General features: G+C 33.7%; 1 pseudogene; it reads right to left on the bottom strand.

The window, feature by feature from the left end:
• Nucleotides 1–2,120: 2,120 nt before the first annotated feature.
• On the bottom strand, nt 2,121–18,400 carry LOC128173461 (myomesin-3-like; annotated as a pseudogene).
• Nucleotides 18,401–20,943: the final 2,543 nt, after the last annotated feature.

The following is a 20,943-nucleotide window of genomic DNA, read 5'->3' as shown; positions in this document are numbered from 1 at the left end:
GCATTTTGTGATTAAACCAATGGGCATCTGCACTATCTTGTAGACCCAAGTACTTTTTTCATAATACATGTACATGTATGTAAATATATATATTTTCATAAAAGATTTCCTTTAACTTAGATTAAAACGTGGGGCAAAACTTACGAGACTAGAGTCTGTAATAGGTCGTCATCTGCCTATAAACAATACAAATTATATTACGTAATCTCTAAATTTCTTGCAATTTACGCATTGATATATAGTTGATCGCATGACAGTTTCATGTTAAATTAGCGATACTTTGAGCAAGCTCACAAATGATAACCACCGCTAGGAATTCTTTTTTGTGCTGTTTTACATAGAAATATAAAAGGCCGCGCTTAACAAAAGAACTTAAAAAATATGACCAAAATTAAAAATGCACATACTGCAAAATTTATTTAGACTTTTAAGTTAATGCCAGAAAAAAATACACTGTACCTAAAATATTGAAACTGTTTGACAGGAGTGTTAACGTAACAATTCCATTTGTTGAGATTCATTTTGTGAGACTTAACAGATTTACGACTTAGTCGCTAGTTCTGTAGTAAAACGCACCCCTGAGGTATAGTAACAAAAGCAGGACATTTTAGGCAATCATATAATGTTATGGAATAGTAACGGCAGTTTCAATATGGGAAGGAACTCGGTAAATATGATTTACCAAAGTTGCGGGGTATTAAAAGCCTAATGTATTAATGATGAATTTACTCGTCTTGATCAAAAAGTTTTAATTAATGGATACACCATTTTCCTTCCAGTAACCTTAAACCACAAATGACAAAAGCTCAAGGTCATGAGATATTTTCAGGTCACAGACAATCCATGTGTCAAGTTTCAGCTTCTAATCATTATCCATTACAAAATATATGGCCTAGACATGAATTATGCAATTTTTTGAAGTGACCTTCAACTTGCACAAACGACCTTGGGTCAAGATCATGACACACCCTCAGGTCATATGCAATCTTTTTATGGAGTAGGGACTTCCCTTGTTTTTCCATAAGAAAGATAAAGACCAGACACAAATTATACAATTTTCTTTCCAGTGATCTTGTACTTGCACAAATGACCTTTGGTCAAGATCACAACACACCCTCAGGTTGTAAGCAACCTTTGTGTGAAGTGGGGAATTGTAATGTTTCTCCATTAGAAAGATATGGACCTAAATGATTGCACAGACAGACGGACAGACAAGGTGATTCCTATATCCCCAAAACTTTATTATACCTAAAAATTATTATAAATAAATGCATTTCTTTACTAGTTTTAAAAAGAATGACCTAAAAAGAAATCAAAACGAAAATCACACTAAATGGCAAAATACATCTTTAATTACATTTCTTTTATCAACAAGAGCTAATTGAACACTAAGCATAGCAAATTCATTCTTAATATAAAATAGATAACATTGACTGAATTCATTTACCGTAATTAACAATAGCTTAGCCAACTATGCTCTTGCTGTAGATCTTTATCATTCCAAATTCACCTTCATTTTAACTTTATGTACATGCAAAACAGAGCATGCAATGGTTAAATCCTTAAGGATATTGTACATATATGTAGTAAATATTTCATATGGAAAGATCATTAAATACATGTATATAACAGCTAAGATCTGGCATTATTTTCATCAATTTTTTAGCATTCATGTCACTAGGCAGTCCAACATGATATACATGAGACACCAAGTCTGTCACTATAAAAAGGCTTTTATCAGGTTTATGTGTATCATGAAGGCTAACAGGAGCTTACAGCTTTATTTTACTTGTCATAAAAATTTCTTCATAAGACAACCACTATTACAATGAATATTCAAAATCATTATAAAGATACTAAAAATTACTTTTAAAGCAAAAGCAAAAGCTCCTCTGTCTCTCTCTCTAGAAAACTAACAAGTAAATCAATGCACATATGCTACATTTCTGATCTGTCTCTAGTTCTGAATATTATAAAATTTCTTTTCATTATAGAAACAAGTCAGTTTACACTAAACACTTCATACATTTCATTTTTGAATCCTACTGTTTATGTAGCTTTAGGTTTGTATTTCTAACAAAGTCTTTGACTTGTTTCCAGGTTCCATTTTTCAAACTCTCTTCTTTTTGAAGAGCCAGGTCACAGTCATGTTTTTTTGGCAGGGTCCTTAGATTTAAAAACTGGCCCATTTGCCTCTTAACTGCTGCTTTCTCAGCTGCTGTCCATTAGGTTTTCTTTCTCCACTTATTCTTTTAAAACCTGAAAGTAACACAACAAGTTCAACTGCCTTAATCAAATAACATATTGACATAAAATCCAGCTTCAAAAATACATAAACATACATTACTCTCTGCATTGCTATTTTGTATGGCAGAAGCTTATACTTTAGTTTTTTGTTTACTTTCAGTTTTAATTCAGACAAATACCTCTTTGCTTTTTAAGTTCTTTGCTTGGGGGATTTTCTTTATCTCCAGTTCCAAACACCATTTCTAGACAATCTTAAAACAAAATCATAAGAAACAGTAGCTGGTGATGTCTGGGGTCACTTTGGTGACTGCAGACCAGGATCCATTATTAGGGTCCCTCATTTCAATATAGTAAGCTGTTAGAGGAGATCTGCCATCATTCTTGCTGGGTTTCCAGGCTAACACCAAAGAGGTTTTCTGAATGCCTGAGAGTATGACTGGACCAACTGGTGGCGATGGTTTTTCTGAAAATGCACATAAAATACACTTTTTATATGCATTTGAAAAGAAATCTCAACAACAGAAAAAAATCAAAATACTCAAAATACATGATGTGTATTGAAAACGTTTTCATGAAATGGCATTGTTACAGACAAAATAAACCCAGTGCTTTTGATGGCAGACCTAATCAAAGATCATGTAAATACAAACATTTGGTTAGCCTTATTCATACACCAAGCTTTGTAAATACAGTGTATGAAGTGCTTAAACAATGAGTTTTAGCTCAAGTTTACCTGGAGGTCTCTTTGGAACAACAGACGTGTCCAGTTCACAGGTTTCTCCTTGTCCGTTCTGGTTCAGGGCAGTTATAGAAAAGAAATACTCTTGGTCTTCATCAAGTTTGGGGACCTTGTAAGACGTCTCAATGGCCTTTAGAGTGGCCACCTCCTCCCAGTCACCATCAGAGCCTCTCTTCTGCTTCACCACATACCCTGTCACCTTGGAGCCTCCATCTGAAGACAGTGATTTCCAATCCAGTGTCACAAAATTGGGACCAAGTTTAGACACTTTGACTTTGACTTGAAGATAGAACATCTAAAGAGAAACAAAGATATTTAACCAGTAATCATACATTATCTTACACACTTAAGCATACATTTCAACATATGTAGGCTCTTACATATCTTCCTCTTAAGTCTCACAGGTTCGTTGGTCTCTAGTGGTGAGACTTGTCCCTCCTCATTAACAGCAGACACCCTGAACAGATAGTCAATGAGGTCTTTGGGAGAGTATTTGGTGGTGTTGTCATCCATCTTGGCCACTTTGCTCCATCTTGCTCTGGTGCTAGGTCTGGACTCAATAACATAGCCTGTGACTGGAGAACCATTATCTTTTGTTGTTGGCTTCCATTCAAGTCAGCAGATGAAGCAGTGAGATTGGACACACTGAATGGTCCCTTAGGGGCAGATGGTTTGTCTAAAACAACAAGAAATCTGTGAGTCAATACTCACTAGTTATACCCCACCCTGATGTGAATATACAAAATAAACACAGTCATAATGTAACAGAAAGTGGACATTAGATGTGCTCAAAAATGAATCCCATTAAATGGAATGCCTACCACTAAACAAAGAGTACATGTGTTAAAATCTCTTGCATCTGCGATGAGCAATTTCTGAGAAAACTGTAATGAAAATTTATTTTAAATTCAAGTCTAAGAATACATTTGTCATTTCATAGGCAAGTGACATCTAATTTGTACAAAAACGACTCCCACCATATGTCATATGCCTATACAATGAGTGTGTTAAAATCTCAAGCAACTGTATAAATAATAGTTGCCAATTTAAGAAGAATGTGACAGAAATTTGTTACCAACATACAGACAGATGAACAAACAGACACAGATGGATAAAACAGTATATCCCCCTCTCGTTTGAATTAGGGGCATCTCACTGGTTAGTAAATAAATTTAAAAGTAAAACAATACGAAAAAACCAATAATTCTGCAAAAAATGCAGATGTTCCTAGAATATAAAAACATAGGTAATCACAGATTACAAAGCTCACCGAGACGAGCCATCACCCTTATGAGACATCACCTTTATGAGACCACCTTTATCATATTATATGAAAATCATACTTTATGATCTTGGATATTCATGGATTAAGAAATAAAGTACGAGTTTTCGTGAATGTTGCAGAATAATCTCCGAGGTCGAGAAATGTTGTTTTGAAATATTAAAGCCGAGGAGGTTATCCTGCAACATTCACGAAAACAAGAACTTTATTTCTATTCTACTAACAGCCCAGTATTTCTACAGATCGTTTCTCCTATAGAGAGATGATCTAGGTCATTTTGACGGCTGTTCTGTGTAACCCCAACGGTTTTGTTAGTATTGTTTACATGTGTATCGATCAAAGGAATCACATGCAGACGACAGACTTTTTTCTTAGGATTTTAATACTCTTCACTTATTAATAAAAATCTTTGATTCACATTCCTAATATTTTAAGGGCAATTTAATACGATTATTACTACTACACGTTATATATTTTATGTAAAAACACGCAGTGAAAATGTGCCAGGGAGGTCCTAGGAACAGCCGCATTGATCTCTTAAAAATAAAGATTTGAGGCAATACACATTGTTTTGACTGGAACTAACACGTGAAATTGACATGGTTTTAAAACTTTTACGGTTTGAAGTTGTACTTCCATGATCAGTGCGAGACAAATAGGTATTTCTGATCTGATAATTTACTGATGACGTTCGTGGTATATTGAAGAATAATGTCCGCGGCATCTCTTTGATCTCGGCAATAACTGTAGTAGAATGTATCATAATATACAATACTATACAGAACAATATCATGATACAATATCATATCATAAAATATCAAAAAAATTGATACAATATTATATTGTATCATATAACTTTTTACAATATAACATATAATATTTTGTATCATATTAAACAATAGTGTTTCATATCATACAATACTTAATCATAGGAATCATGTTATATCATTTAATAACAACCTCATCTTTCTATCAAGCAGGTTTAATTGAGGTAGGAGATTTCTTTAACATCGTTGATAATGGAGATCAGGCTCTGCATCTGAAGCAACCTCTGCGTTTCATTTATAATATAGTAAAATCAACTATGCAAGCTATCATCTATTACACATGTGACCTGTTCCAAAAAACTACACCTCATCCAGCATCCGAAACCTATGGCTCAGATTCAGCATTCAAGCCTGTCAGGTGCATCAGTATCATAAGACGCATCACCCATGCAAGTTTGGTGAAGTTAGGACCAGTAATAACTAAGATATCATCATCAGAGGGCACCAGCAATTAAAACCTTAACCTCCTCCAGCATCCGCAACCTAAGGCTCAGATTCAGCATTTATGCCTATCATGTGCATCTGTATTATAAGACGCCATTCATTCAAGTTTGGTGAAGTTAGGACCTGTAATAACTAAGATATATTTTTTAGCATCCTTGATAATGGAGATCAAGCTCTGCATCTGAAGCTTCCTCTGCGATTCTTTCATAATACAGTTTAAACAACTATATAAGTTTGAAATAGTACTATTATCTATGTAACATGTGACCTGTTAAAAAAAACTTAACATTATCCAGCATCTGAAACTATGGCTCAGACTCGGCATTCAAGCCTGTCAGGTGCATCAGTATCATAAAACGCACCATCCATGGAAGTCTGGTGAAGTTAGGACAAGTAATAACTAAGATATCATCATAAGAGGGCACCTGTTTCAAGAACTTTAACCAGCTTTTAAAACATACCCTCCTCCAGCATCCGAAACCTATGGCTAAGATTCAGCATTCAAGCCATTCAGGTGCATCAGTATAATAAGACGCACCATTCACACTAGTTTGATGAAGTTATGACTAGGCGTAGCTAAGACATAACATTAGAGGGCACCTGCTCAAAAAACTTTAACCAGCTGCAAAAACTCTAACCTCCTCAAGCATCCGAAACCTATGGCTCAGATTCAGCTTTCAAGCCTGTCAGGTGCATCAGTATCATAAGACGCACCATCCATGCAAGTTTGGTGAAGTAAGGACCAGTAGTAACTAAGAAATTATCTTCAGAGGGCACCTGCAACAAAAACTTTAACCAGCTCTTAAAACCTTAACTTCTCCAGCATCCGAAACCTATAGCTCAGATTCAGCACTCAAGCCTGTCTGGTGCATCAGTATTATAAGACACACCATCCATGCAAGTTTGGTGAAGTTAGGACCAGGAGTAACTTATATATTGCTATCAAAGGGCACCTGCAACAAAAACTTTAACCTGGTCCAACAACCTTAACCTCCTTCAGCATCTGTAATTTAGGACCCAGATTCAGCATCCGAGTCTTTCAGGTCCATAAGTAGGTCCAGATGCATCATCCATGCAAGTTTGGTGAAGATAGGACAAGTAATAGCTTAGATACAGGACCTGCAACAAAAACGTTAACCAGGTCCGGACGCCGACGCCGGGGGTATAGCATAAGCTCCCCTTGACTTCGTCTCGGTGAGCTAAAAAGGAATGTTGTCAGTAATAAAGACCACTGTAATATTACAATTTAAGCTAGACTTACTAGGTTTTGTTTTCTCCTAAATAAATTGATTTGCATTCAATGAATAATACAAAATCTGACTATTTATTTTTAAAGCATATGCCGGCCACCAGCTTCCTTGTGATGGAGGATTTACCTATAAGTTATCAAAATCCAACTTTTAAAAGCAAATTTTCACTGTACCTTAGAATTCCATGGATAAGACTTGAGTCCATAGTCATATAATAGCTCTTCTCCCTCATGTATATCTCTGTTGTGAATAATAGTAAAATTTGATAGTCAACTAAAGTTATGTAACCAATTACGGTACTTTAATTTATTTAAACAAGTACATTTCATTATACACTTGTTGACAGGGTATAACATGTATAAGGACAATAGGGGTGAAATATCATGATACAAATGCATTACAATTCACGACAAAATTAATTTTGATATTCGAATCATTCTAGATCAATTTCGATTTAATTCAATTCAAAATTAGTGAACATATTTCTGTATAAGACATTCATTATGATTGGTTACTGTTTGTCAAATAATACAATCAAATTTCATGCAACATAATGCCCCTTTAGAATGGACATCAATGTTACTACACGTACTATAATTTACCGATAAAAAAATTGAGTTGATATATTGTTAACATTTTAATTGTTACCACTTTAGACCAGTTTGAAATGATATCAAAATACCATAACATGGAAGACATAGCATCTTCGCTAGCCAAATGTCGGATTCATTATTCTCATCTCCCCCTGGGCAGATTTAGCCAACTTCAACATAACTTGCTTATTAATAATGACTTTTCAGGGCATCCAATCAAATTGTTCATTTTATTCAGCTTATTCACAGTAACGGCGGCGCAAAGTGATACTTACTTTTATTGCACGAATCCAGAAAAATTAGTTTGAGGAAGATATATACATTTGGCAGTTTTTACCATGTATCTCAATTCCTTACCAAAATATGGACCTTCTGGCAACACATTCTGGCATTATTGCAGCAATACTGCAGCAACATTCTGGCAATACATTGCGGCAATGTTGCTGCAGTAGCGTTTTTCGTATGCAAATGAGATTGCGGCAATATTGCCAGAAAGATGTTGCCGCAAAAGTTTTGCTGCAACATATTGTTGCGACAACACCTTTCTGGCAATACTTGAGATTGCAGCAATATTGCCAGAAAAGTGTTACAGCAAAAATTTCTGGCAATACATTTGCATAAGAAAAATGACATTGCAGAAATATTGGTTCAATGCATTTTCTGTGCTCTGGCATCAATGGTACAATATATGCAATATTTATGAATAATAAATGTATACAGTAAAGCAGTCATGTATATTATATTAATCTACAACCAAAATGAAAAAAAAATCTTTAATTGCCATTACAGTTTTATTTTTTTAAAGATGCAAAAAGGTTACAACAAGACTAACATTTCGCATTACATTAAATTTGGACTTTCAAAAATAAAAAATAAAAACCAGTTTGTGATTACACAATATTACAGAAGTAAAAAAATTATATATTATTCAATGTAACATGCACAAAATAAGTATTGAATTAAAAATATAATGTATAATATTAGAGACCTGAAACTGGAATTTCAACATGCTTATAAAGGACACCAGTTAAAATTAATAATCTTTAAATTTAACACATAAATACAATAAACACAAATATGATGAACAAATCCTGATGAAACTTGACTAAAAGTACTCAGCCAATCAGTGCCAATTTATTGCTGCAGAATAACATGTATTGTAGTTTGATTGACACAACGCGCACAGACGGATTGACACAACGCGCACAGACGGATATGGACCGTAAGCAAAGCTCAAACCATATAGTTCACAAGTCCTGCACAACCACTTGCTGTATTACGACTGATCAAGGCATTCGCCCTAGGCAATCCAACTGTCTTTTTTTTGACAGCATCGTGGGCATTCTGATTTCACACATAAACAATCACAAAAACAGCTATCAGAATATCACAACAATATCCACATTGGAATTCAGCACTGTTGTGTATATGTTCCTCTCCATTATCTTAGACAAATTACGTCATCATTCTTTTTTGGTTGCCAGTTCCACCATTCTTTTAATCAGTAAGGTGACAGCTTTTTTCATCGTTTTCTTCAGGTCTGTGTAACCCAGGGCAGACCTACTGGGAAGATAAATGGATTTCATATAAGCACATTGGAAATTGTTTTCAGATTTTAAGCAGTTTCAAGGGGGGTCCAGACCCCCTCCCCCTTCAAATTTTTTTAAATTACATTATAAAATTACCAAAAATATGCCTTGGACCCCTTTCCCCTGGCAAACTCAAATAACCGTCGAACCCCCCCCCCCCCACAATAAAATTCTAGATCCGTGCATTGTTCTTAAACAGTGTTAAACCCATCGATATAATGATAGATCGCAGTCTTTCGGTTTATATTCTTATAACAAACATGTTTAAACTGCCATTCAATGAATATATTTTTATTGCTAAACTTACTTTTTCAAAAACGTGCTCTGATCTGGTGCAGTGGATGTCAACATTCGATTCGTTCACTCAGATTCGTCCTCAGTTCAGCCGTTCATTTTTTTTTTTTACAGATAAACACTCCATTGACAGTGTATTTTTTAACCTTGTTTACAGATAATTCCCGTATTTCATTCATTTCACTATCTCCAGTGATGGCAGCCGGCAGGAGGCTCGATGGTAGACAACATGGCAGCTTCGAATGTGAAAATTGGCGGCTAGCGATTTGATCGACCAATCAGCGCGCGCGCGTAACTTACCATTGAAACGAAAGTAAAAGTGGAAACAAACAGCATACGAAAATTCTTAATATTCAACATGCATCGAGCAGTTTGGATACTCAAATCTAAGTAGACTGATATTTTAACTTAATAAAAAAGAATATACCGTTACAAAAGAACAGACAGGTCGGTATTCACGTAAAACATGAGTTTTTTTTTTTTTTTTTTTTTTTTTTTGGGGGGGGGGGGATTCAAACAGTCATCGTACCCATGCATAACAGTTATATGCGATTGAAGGGAATATCACTGGATTTTTTTTAATTGAGACTTTCTTAGAAAAAGACTTTAATCATAAAATATTTATTAGATTTAATTTTTTCGACTTATTATTTTTTTGGGGGAAAAATATGTATACAAAAGCAATTCATGCAATTATAATTGACAGTTTAAGACTTGTGCTGAATGTGTAAAATTTTATAAGTCTAAATTCTGCTAAAGCTTTTGCAAGCTCGGTAAGCATAATAAATCAGAGGAAAAAGAAAAGTTTGTGGTAAACTTCTGGCAAATTTTGAGGTGTTATAACTGAAATCATATCTAAATAATTGACAATTTTTTAACCCCCCTCCACTGCTCGGCTTCTCGATCCTTAAATTATAATTAAAGCAGAAATCAAATATGATGCCTAGCAGTATTGCCAGATGGAATCATATATATTATGTATAAATTAGTTCATGATTTAAATGATCAAATACAATGTCATGTAGATGTTACCAGAAAATTATTTCTGGCAGTATGATACTGAGTGTAGCCAGAATATTACCAGAAGTCGTTGCAGCTAGTGGCAATATTCTAGGTGCATGTTAATATAATTTTTTACAGAAATAACTCTAATAGTATTGCCAGAATGTTGCCAGAAGTCATTGCCGCTAGCGGCAGTATTGCCAAAATGTTACAAGAAGTTGTTGCAGCTAGCGGCAACATTTCACTAGTCTCAAAATCTGGTTTCTGGTAACAAAAATGTGTTGCTGCAATATAGCCGCAATATTGCGGCATTGTTGCAGCAATAATTTTACTTTGGTAAGGGAAGTTATCTATTACTTCCTGCACCTACAGGATGAGCTGAAGAGAAATTTATTTTCGGTATTTGTTGTGACATACTTTAAAGTGATGCTGTATTGCTGTTGCCATTATAAACACAACTGTGTTTTTTCAAGAACAATAAATAACTCAGAAGAACCGCTATATGGCATTATATGAATTACACTAAATCTGCCAAGGGGGAGATGAGAATTTTAAACCAGATAGTTAACATTTAAGATATTCTTAAAATGATGAAATTAAATCTTAATAAAACATTATTTTGCTATAAAACAACGAAATTTAAACCCCACAAAAATTTGTGCTTCAACAATATACAGAGCCTGTTTCCATATATGTTTACTCAATATGTTTACCAAGTTGAGAAATACCACAGTTATAAGAAATCTTTGCAGTGAAACTTATATAATGTACATGAAAAAATAATGTTGATAATGTATTGAAAAAATATTTTTTTGTTTTCATTTTCTCCTCCTATGGGACTTAAAACTGTTGGGTTCATAAACTTAAAAAAAAAAAAATGTTGGCCTAATCATGATAATTAAATCAGTACCAGTAAGCCTATAGTACACGGTAAACAGGCAAAATTATTTTGTAAATACCTGGTTCCAAAAAGACATAGCACTTCCCCTATTAATTTCATTTTGCAGTTGATCTCTTTCTTGCTCCCATGGTTCACAAGCCTTCCCAATCTACCATCTTCTTCTGATGCATCAACACTATAAATGATCGAGTTAAATTAATTGCTTCCATTAATAAAAGATTCATACCAAAATATATGTTTATAATACTACAAGAACTCATTTTCTTTAGTAAAAAGTTGGATAGAGCCTTTGTTTAAATCAAAGAAATAAAAATAATATAGGCTTGTGTAAACTATTATAAATTAATTTTTTTAAGACATGTTAAAAATTTAAAAATATATACATCTATCAGAAATGCATGTTAGGCCTTACAGTACTTAAGTATCATTTCAGATAGATGACAATGTTTTTATATTTTTTCTTTCTCTGTCACACAAACAAGAAGCAAGTGCATGCAAATAATTCCTGGTTATTATATATAAGCATAGTACTGCACAACACAACACTCTCATTATTATAATATTATGCAGACTGTTGTATACTAGTAGTTGTGATGTTTCTTCATGTATGTGATGAGGAGTAAATTTTAGTGTATTAGTTGTAATTATTATAGTGATTTTAGAATGCCTTATTCAGACAATTCAAGCTGTACGTGTTAGGGTAATTAAGAATGAAGCAAATTAACGTCTAGAGTGGTCAAGTTTTATGAGTTAGCTTTTGATAATTGCAGCCTTGCATGGGTGCTATATTTTGCAGAATGTCCTGCCATTTTTAATTTCAAGCGTTTTTTCAACGTTGATGTAATAAACAGACTTGTCCAAACGTTTCTCTGACTAAATTTTTAAAAAATTGATGATCTGAAAAAAAAACGAAAATTTAACACCCTCACTAAAAATGGCAAAAAAAAAGTTTTGAGATAGCAGTATTTTTCAGGGTCGGTTGGGAAAGCGGAAACAAACCTATTTTTTCTTTAGGCCCTTTAAGATTTTTATAGAGTTAGAGTGATGTAGAAATTGAACTAGTTTATCAATATATAGATTAACTGAAGCTAATGATCTGAGATAGTCATCAATTGGAGCCAGAGTAGTATAACAGATAGGGGATTTTTATTTAGGATTCAAACAGTGCACAGGAATAAAGTATGTAATTTGACTTCCCTCTGGGATGATGTAAAAAAAAGTTGTAAATAGATTCATTTGTCTTTGCGAGATTCAGTGATGGAAAAATATGTTTTAAATTAATTACCATAAGAGGAATGACAGCTATCTCTGTGACAACATTATTTAGTCCATACAAATAAAGGTGTTCACTTTTCTAAAATCTTTGAATGTTGAATTTTCCAACTGCTGGAACCCTTGACTACCACCATAAAACCAGCCAAATATGTTTAGCTATACTTGATTAAGCCATGGCCTGGCATTAAACCAATATCCATATATTTAGGTACGTAAGAAAACAAAAAAGTATTTCATGAGAATCTAGACACTTACCACAAATCTCTGTAAACAAAATCTGTAGCCAGATGAGAACCCTTCTTCCAAGTTCTCACCTTCCTTCGTTGTTATAACCTTTCCTGTATACACTAACAAAAAGTCGCCTGCATTTCTGCGGCCAGTTGTTCTGACTCCTCTGCCTATAATACATAATATAAGCGTTCAGGAAGCTACATGGAAATTATAAAGAAATTGTTGATTTCAATTTATATGTTATTGTCATATGTACATGTATATACTATTAGATGAATTGCACTGATATCATGTCAAAGAATTTGTACAAAAGAAAATTTTTGTATTTTTGCAGAACAGTATAGCTCCACGTGAAATTCAGGTTGACAGACCGTAGAGCTACAGTTCCACCCATGCAAAAATTGTATATTTATTGCACACAAAAAGTTCCACATGGTTTTGGACTATTTAAACTAATTTAGGAACATCTTCTGTGAAAATTTTTAATACCGAAAATGTTCTTCAACAATGATGAATCCACAGCAGTCACTAGTCAACTGAATTTTTTATTCAATATTACATGTACTTCCTTGGAAAATGAAGTTCCTTGGTTTTAAATTTAATGTATATATATTTGTGCAGCTATCAGCGGGCCATATAGCAGAATTTATTGATAATATGGAGTAATACCTGTTGATAACCATGAAGCACGCAAAAGTAATAGGATTCATGAAATATTTAACTCACAATAGAGGAATAATACCAACTAGATTAGTCTCCAAACAAAATTCAGAAGTTTAATTTAGGGCAATTCAAAAATTTTTCCTTACCTTTGTTCTCAAATAAACTTCTATTAAATCCTGGTGGATCAATATTCTTTTCACTCCATTTCCTTGACTCTTCAATGGGATTAACTCTTTTTCGATCTTTTCTTGACATGGTTTTCAATATGCTAAAGCACGTACATCCATTTTTTTGTTTGTTTACTGTTTTCCACACTGCAAAGATTGAGAGATTATAGTAAATCCCGGTAGTTTATAAAACAGTTTTCTCTGTGTATAATCACAAATTTTAAACTGATGATCAAAAAAGTAAACAGAAAAAAACCCTTATCATTCTGTCGAATAACAAGAAACTGTTAGATAACTTTTATAGATGAGTCTAAATAGTAGTTATGGGTGGGGGAACATACTAATGTTTATACCATTTGACTGTCCTTAAAGGCCACACATTTTTACCGGATGGTAAATCTCAGGTGAGGGCGGGGCTTAATTAATTTCTAGAGGTGTAGAAGCCTCTGGGCTTGCAGTCTACCAGCGGTCGTGAACGCTGCTAATCATTAAACACAAGAAGCGAATTAATACACAGGAAACAAGCATTCTGAGAGTATTGCATAAGAAATACACGTCCCCTACCGGTTTGTGGAAATTGTAAAAACAATGCACTGTTATGCAGAATATCGAACCCGAACATTAAAAAATTCTCGAAAATATGTCAACCAGACGCTACAAAAGTGTAATCTTGATCTGTAGTTTGACATTTTGAAGCTGTTCAGCAAATTTCATATTATTCCTCAAGTACATAAAGAAAAAAAGTATGGAAAACTGAAGTGGGACAGACAGACAGACGGACGGACTGTCAGACGCAGAGGAAAGCTATGGTCCCCTCCGGTGAAAACCTGTAGGGGACTAATAAATATTAATAATTAATCAGTCAGAATTGGTCTTAGTTTGAATATGTTGTTGTTCTAATGATATGAAGCAATTTTTCATGGAAATGTTACGCATTGTCCGAATTACACGTGTGTAAAGTACAATATAAAAAAATCATTAAATTAATTCTGCTCTAAAAATGTAACTCAGTACATTGTGTTTAGCACTTGACATTTTTAGGAAGTCAATTTTAATAAATATAATTGTATAAGAATTCAAACCACTACATCCAGCCTTTTTATGATGACAGTATTATTGGAGTTTGTTTTCCATTTAGTGACGTTTTCCTGCAAAAAGTTCTAGTTGAGTGTATTTCCAGTAAATACAGCTTTAGAAGCTCATAAGATTGTTTAAATTTTTTAATCTTTTTTTTTTTTTTTTTTTTACATGTTTTGGAACTGCTTATGCATCGTCGTGGAATTTAGTAGGTCACATACAAATATAAATTGCATATTTTTCAATTACTGACTTTTATTTTCTATAAAACAATGTTAATACCGGTAATGTTAAAAGTTCAATTTTAATTCCCCTTTTTTATACATGACGGAAGATATCAAAGATAACGTTGTTAATTGCTAGCAAACAGAAATCAGCGGACCTGGCCAGATCACGCTCGGACGATCACGTCCATCGAAATGGGTGCTATTGTTCAAACTTGATTGACAAGCGGCATCATTTTGAAGTTTGTACAGGTAAAAAAGGGGGCGTTTGTAAAATATTCGGCCTTTAAACTTTAACAATGTAAAGAACAAATACACGCTGCGATTTCATTGGGTGTTTTATTTTTAATGATGGTGTAATGTGTCTCATGAGCTCAACTTTTGTCAAGGGTTTATGCAAGAAATAACAATAAGCCTCATTATTGTGAAAATGGGTTTTTTCTTTAGCTAAAAATTAAGTTTTTTCAAACATTATTTTTTAATTTACACCAAAATTGTGTATAACAAATCCTGACGATTAGAGCATCACAACATTCAATGTTTCAATGTGTCCAGTGGGAGCTTCGTCAAAAGCAGAAAAGAGAGAGAGAGAGAGAGAGAGAGAGAGAGAGAGAGGGTTTAAAAACGACGAAGGATTGGGTACATCCTCTCAACGTCAACGAGTGGACTTCATGCAGGACCCATGACAGGATGGTACCCCTACGGAATCGATCGTTTCAGGGACGTATATACGTCCCTGATCGTTTAGGCAAAAATAGATTAAACCTCCCTTCACACAGGCAAACATAAGGATAAATACCTTCCAACGGCTCTAACTGCAAAAGGTATCGTAAGGTGTTTCGTAACTAGTGTTTACTAGTTGGAAAGATGACATGCAGTCAACTTTCGCCATTTTGATGATCCTTAACGCATGCGCAAAAAGGTATCGGGTTCGTTCGCCCCATCTACCTGTTCGCCCAAGTCCGTTCGCCATAAAGGAACGTAGCATCGGGGGGGGGGGGGTGCAAATCAACAAAATAGGCATTATAACGATTAGTGAATTACGTTTTTTTTTTTTGCCTGTCAATGTTGAAATAATTACGTCTTAAACATTAAAAAAAAAAAAAAAGAATACTGTGATTTCAATTAAAGTCAGTTAAAGAAAATAAAGAAGTTTTCATTTTTCTATCCTTTTCATCCAACATTTATCATCGATGTTATGTTTTTAATTCCGTTAACAATGTTTACAATTGTTCAATAAAACTAAATTTTCTTTAAATAACTGACTTTAACTGAAATCAAAGTATTCTTTTTTTAAATGTTTAAGACGTAATTCTTTTAACAGTGGATAATGTTAATTAATGGTTAATAATTTAAACTGAAAATTATGGAAAGCTTTTTTCTATATGTTCGCTTTGTTTTGAAAACAATTTAATCCAATGAGGATACGAGCAGCGGCTTCTTTGATTCAGAATAAAAGTTTTTATAGCCCTAATCTTATCAAAAGAATCTTATTTATAATTAATAGTTAATCTTCTAAGTTGGCCATGCAGCTACACGTAGGTTAATCTGGACACTATAATATGTGTTGAATCCACTGAATGCGGTTTTTTATCTTATATAATTTGAAACTTTATTTACAAAAAATCGCTTTAAAATTATATTTTAATATTGCAAACGGGCCTTGAGCGAACACATTTCAGGGCGAACGGAAATTAGAGCGAACGGCGTCAAAGGGCGAACGCGTTTTAGGGCGAATGAACATATGGATATATATGGATATCTAGGTATATTGAACATTACTATAAGCTACCAGCCTAGCCGCTAGGTCTTTAAATTCAGCCAACCACTTATTAAACCGACATATTTTGTTAATTTCAAGCGGAAATATAACGTACAGTACAAGTTAAAATTCATAATAACTTATCATATGAACTAAATATAACTAAATAGGATAAATATCAAGTTTGGTACAAAGTGGTAACTGAGGTAGCAATTTCGAGTTTGATGTTTAGCATTAAAAATGTAAGCTAGGTATATCCACGTAGCGGCTTGTCTAGATTTCTGTTCAACAGCGTAGCTGCTACATGTACATGTACGTAGCCCCACGTAGCCGCTACGATCCTTCACGGCCTTATTTTTTTTAGTGGAATCCGCGCCTGGCATAATATAATTTATTAAAGCACATGTTATTATATTTATGCAAATGTTTAGACAGATAAAAATGAAAACAGCAATATTATTAAACGTAATTATTATTATAATATTATATAAATTAAACTGTAACATTAAAGGTAAGTCATGATTTATTTAAATTGTGTTTTAAAAAACTACGCATTAAAACCCTAGTTAAAGCCTCAGACGAGAAGATACACCACAAATAATCAATCACAAAAATTAAAATCATACACAACGATATATTTCACAAAAAATATAATGATGGATACTTATAGTCATTACATATTTAAATTTTGATAATTGACGCTAATTGTAATGCCTTCATTTTTTTCCAATTGCCAGCGGTTACAATGTGTGTTTTTTTGTTGAGTCTTTATATTTATATGTGTGTATTAAATTCGTTGGTATCTTTTCATTTAATAATCTTTTACGCCTTGCAATTGGTATGTTATATTGATTGTGCATTTATAGCTTAAATTGATTTGTTGATATATTTTCATTTAAAAAAGGACAAATTTCTGGGATATCATATTAATTCATATATAAGTTGTATGATGTAATGATATGCAAACAGGCGTGGATCTAAAATTTACTTAAGGGAGGGGTGTTGGGGGAAAATGATGTTGATATATTGTGTTTACATAGTACAAACTACTTCAAAATCAACAATGTACAAACTATAATGGTTATAACACGTTTTCATGTCATAATAGCTAGGTTAGCAACTTCTTAATTAAAATGAAATTATTGCTTTTATTTTCCTCTACACTTTCCCAGTACTTGCTGATTTCATGTTTACATGCCATTGGATATTTTCTTTAACGCCATGCAATGAATATTTGTATGGCACATTTATTGTGCATATCTAGCTTTTCGTTTGATAACACATTAATTAATATTGCTCTGAAAATTGCACATCGTCTGTATGTAATAAATGAATACAATGATCATCCTGCAAAGACAATGGCTGTTAATATGGATGCCTATAGAGGATAATGAGCAATTTTTGTTGTGACGTCTTTAGTTAGTTGTATGAAATTGTATGTGATGGTTTATGTACATGTATAATATTAACGATTTTAAGTAAATACTGACTTATACTGTTGGAAATAATTTACCATTATACCAGTTTGTATCGATCATACACGGCTTCTTGCACTGTATTTGTAACTGAAGGTATGATTCAATTTAATCGAAAAACAAGTATGGATGTAAATTTCCGTTTGTTGAATAAATTCCTTAACATATTTATAACACACACAATGCGATAAAATATTTTTTAAAAACCAAAACAATTAGTACTTACCTTTATCTTTTTACGCGACATTGATCGTCCTTGATATCTGTATGTTTTCAAGCGCTTATATGATCCAGATAGAATGTAAACTTCCGTTTTAACCCGCGCATGCGTGTTACCCTTCGTGGTGTGTATACCGCCATGCTGACGGGCTGATAATTATACACACACAGCATACACAAAACGGAAAAATACTTCCAACTGGTCCATGCACCAATTTTCACATATATGGTTTATGGCATGATTTTAAGCATTTCTAAGGTGAAATTCAACTGAGGACCAGATTTTAGTCCTCACTTGAATTTTGTGTTCTCAGTTGTTGCTGTGTAACTTGACGCCGGCTCTCAGTTGCCAGTGTTTACGAACGCACACACACACACACACACACACACACACACACACACACACACACACACACACACACACACACACACACACACACACACACATATATATATATACAGTACCGATCAGACCTAACCTAACACTTTTGAAGATTTGGGTCCACTCGGGGTTTACTTTGGGTTTACTCGAGGTTTACTTTGGGTTTACTCGAGAATTGATTTGGAGTCAACCATACGCACTGAAGTGTGAAGGAGACCTGTATTTTATCTTATCATCCTACTGCCTGTAGTTCCTGCCCCTGGTATATTCCGAATACACATGTAGCGTCTGCTTTTAGGGTATACTTCTGATCGGGGTTTACTTTGTGTCCACTCTGCGTTTACTTGGGGTTTACTCTGGGTTTACTCTTGGTCCACTCTAGTAAACCCAGAGTAAACCCAGGACAATAACAGTAATGAACAGTAAATGTCAGCAATTTTCAGTAATAACAGTACAGCATCAGTAAATATCACAAATTATCAGTAAAAATGACACTTTCAGTACTTTTAAGAGCCAGTAGTATATATGCTAATTTAATTTTAAGACGGGGTCACGTGACCCCGCCTATTGGTTTACTCTCAGCCGAAGTCTCAAAGCGGAAGGCATGCGTAGAACACATGAATTGAGTCTACGCGTAAGAAAATAGTGCAGAAAGATTTCATGCATTTCAGTCAATATGTATCATAAAAACACGCATTAAATCTTTTTAAGTCTTCTGTGTATAAACAAAATTCTATTTAGAAAATAAACAAATTGTTTTATTGATCAAAATATTCTTGCTCGGGTTCAAATGTGAAATGAGTTGCATAACTGAATGCACAGCGCCATTGACGATTCAGTTGGTGTACGAGCTCATTAATCAATAGAAGAGGTTGATGGTGGAATCGAAATTAAAGTTCCCAAACGCAATGTGCCATTTTTGAAAAGTTGTGAATTTTATTTTGACGATTTTTCACCTTAATACTACCAAACTTCATGCGCAAGCCGAAGTTAAAATCGGGACGGGTTATAAACAGATGTTTTACAAATTAAATAGGTGTTTCATTGGCTTCCAGTCTACCTGCGGTATGACTGCTGTTCGTCTCTAAAGGAATTTTGTACAAAGAAAATAAAAACAAGTCTGAATTTGCCTTCTCGTTCGTTGGCTCTTTAGTTGATTAAACTGAATTTGAATTTTAAACAATGCATTGTAAGCAAAATGTATAATAGATTATACATTTTAGAAGACTTATACATCATATGATATACCGGGTAAGAACCAAGTTAAATGTTAATGTTCATGTTTTCCGGCTTAGTTGGAATCAGGCTTGGGGTGAATTACATTGTAAAAAATTGCATTACATTACCATTACTTCATGAATTAGGGCATAAAATTACTATTACCATTACTTAATTTTCTTGAAGTAATGCATTACATTATCATTACATGAGTAAAGTTATGCATTACCATTACTTTGTGAAAAGTCAATAAGTTTTAAAAAAGTAATTTAAAAACTAAATAAAGAGTTTTTGTAAATATTTCATAAATAAAACATGCTTAAAATATTTACAGGTTCATGTTCATGTTCACTATCAGGTTCAAATTTAATGACTTATACAAGATTGCTGTTGCACTTGTAGTTCTCAAATATGGTGGCATATCTCTGCCCCTTGTGTGCAAGTTATTTTTCGATTAATTATGTGGACATGCAAGATAAAATGTTGACATGCAAGATAGTTATGTCAACATGCAAGATAACTATGCTGACATGCAAGAAAACTGCAATCAAATAATATCGCCAACATGTGACATTCAAGATGCTAGATACGCTACCTATTAATGTCAACATGCAACTTATTTATGTTAACATGCAACTTATTTATGTCGACATGCAACTTATTTATGTCGACATGCAACTTAGTTATGTTAACATGCAAGATAAATATGTGGACATGCAACATATTTATGTCGACATACAACTTAGTTATGTTGACATACAACTTATAAGTTGCATGTCAACATATTTATCTCGCATGTAAACATAACTAAGTTGCATGTCAACATATTCATCTCGCATGTCAACATTAGTAAGTTACATGTTGACATAAATAAGTTGCATGTCGAAATAAATAAATTGCATGTTGACATGAATAAGTTGCATGTCAGCATATTTATCTTGCATGTTAACATAAATAAGTTGCATGTCGACAAAAAAGGTAACATCTAGCATCTTGGATGTCACAAGTGGGCGATATTTGAGAATTTTTGAGATTTTGTTTAATTCTTATTTGATTGCAATTTTCTTGCATGTCAGCATAAT

Source organism: Crassostrea angulata, chromosome 2 (genome assembly GCF_025612915.1).
Source record: "Crassostrea angulata isolate pt1a10 chromosome 2, ASM2561291v2, whole genome shotgun sequence".
Taxonomy (NCBI): Eukaryota; Metazoa; Mollusca; class Bivalvia; order Ostreida; family Ostreidae; genus Magallana; species Magallana angulata.
This window is presented reverse-complemented; position numbering and strand designations above follow the sequence as displayed.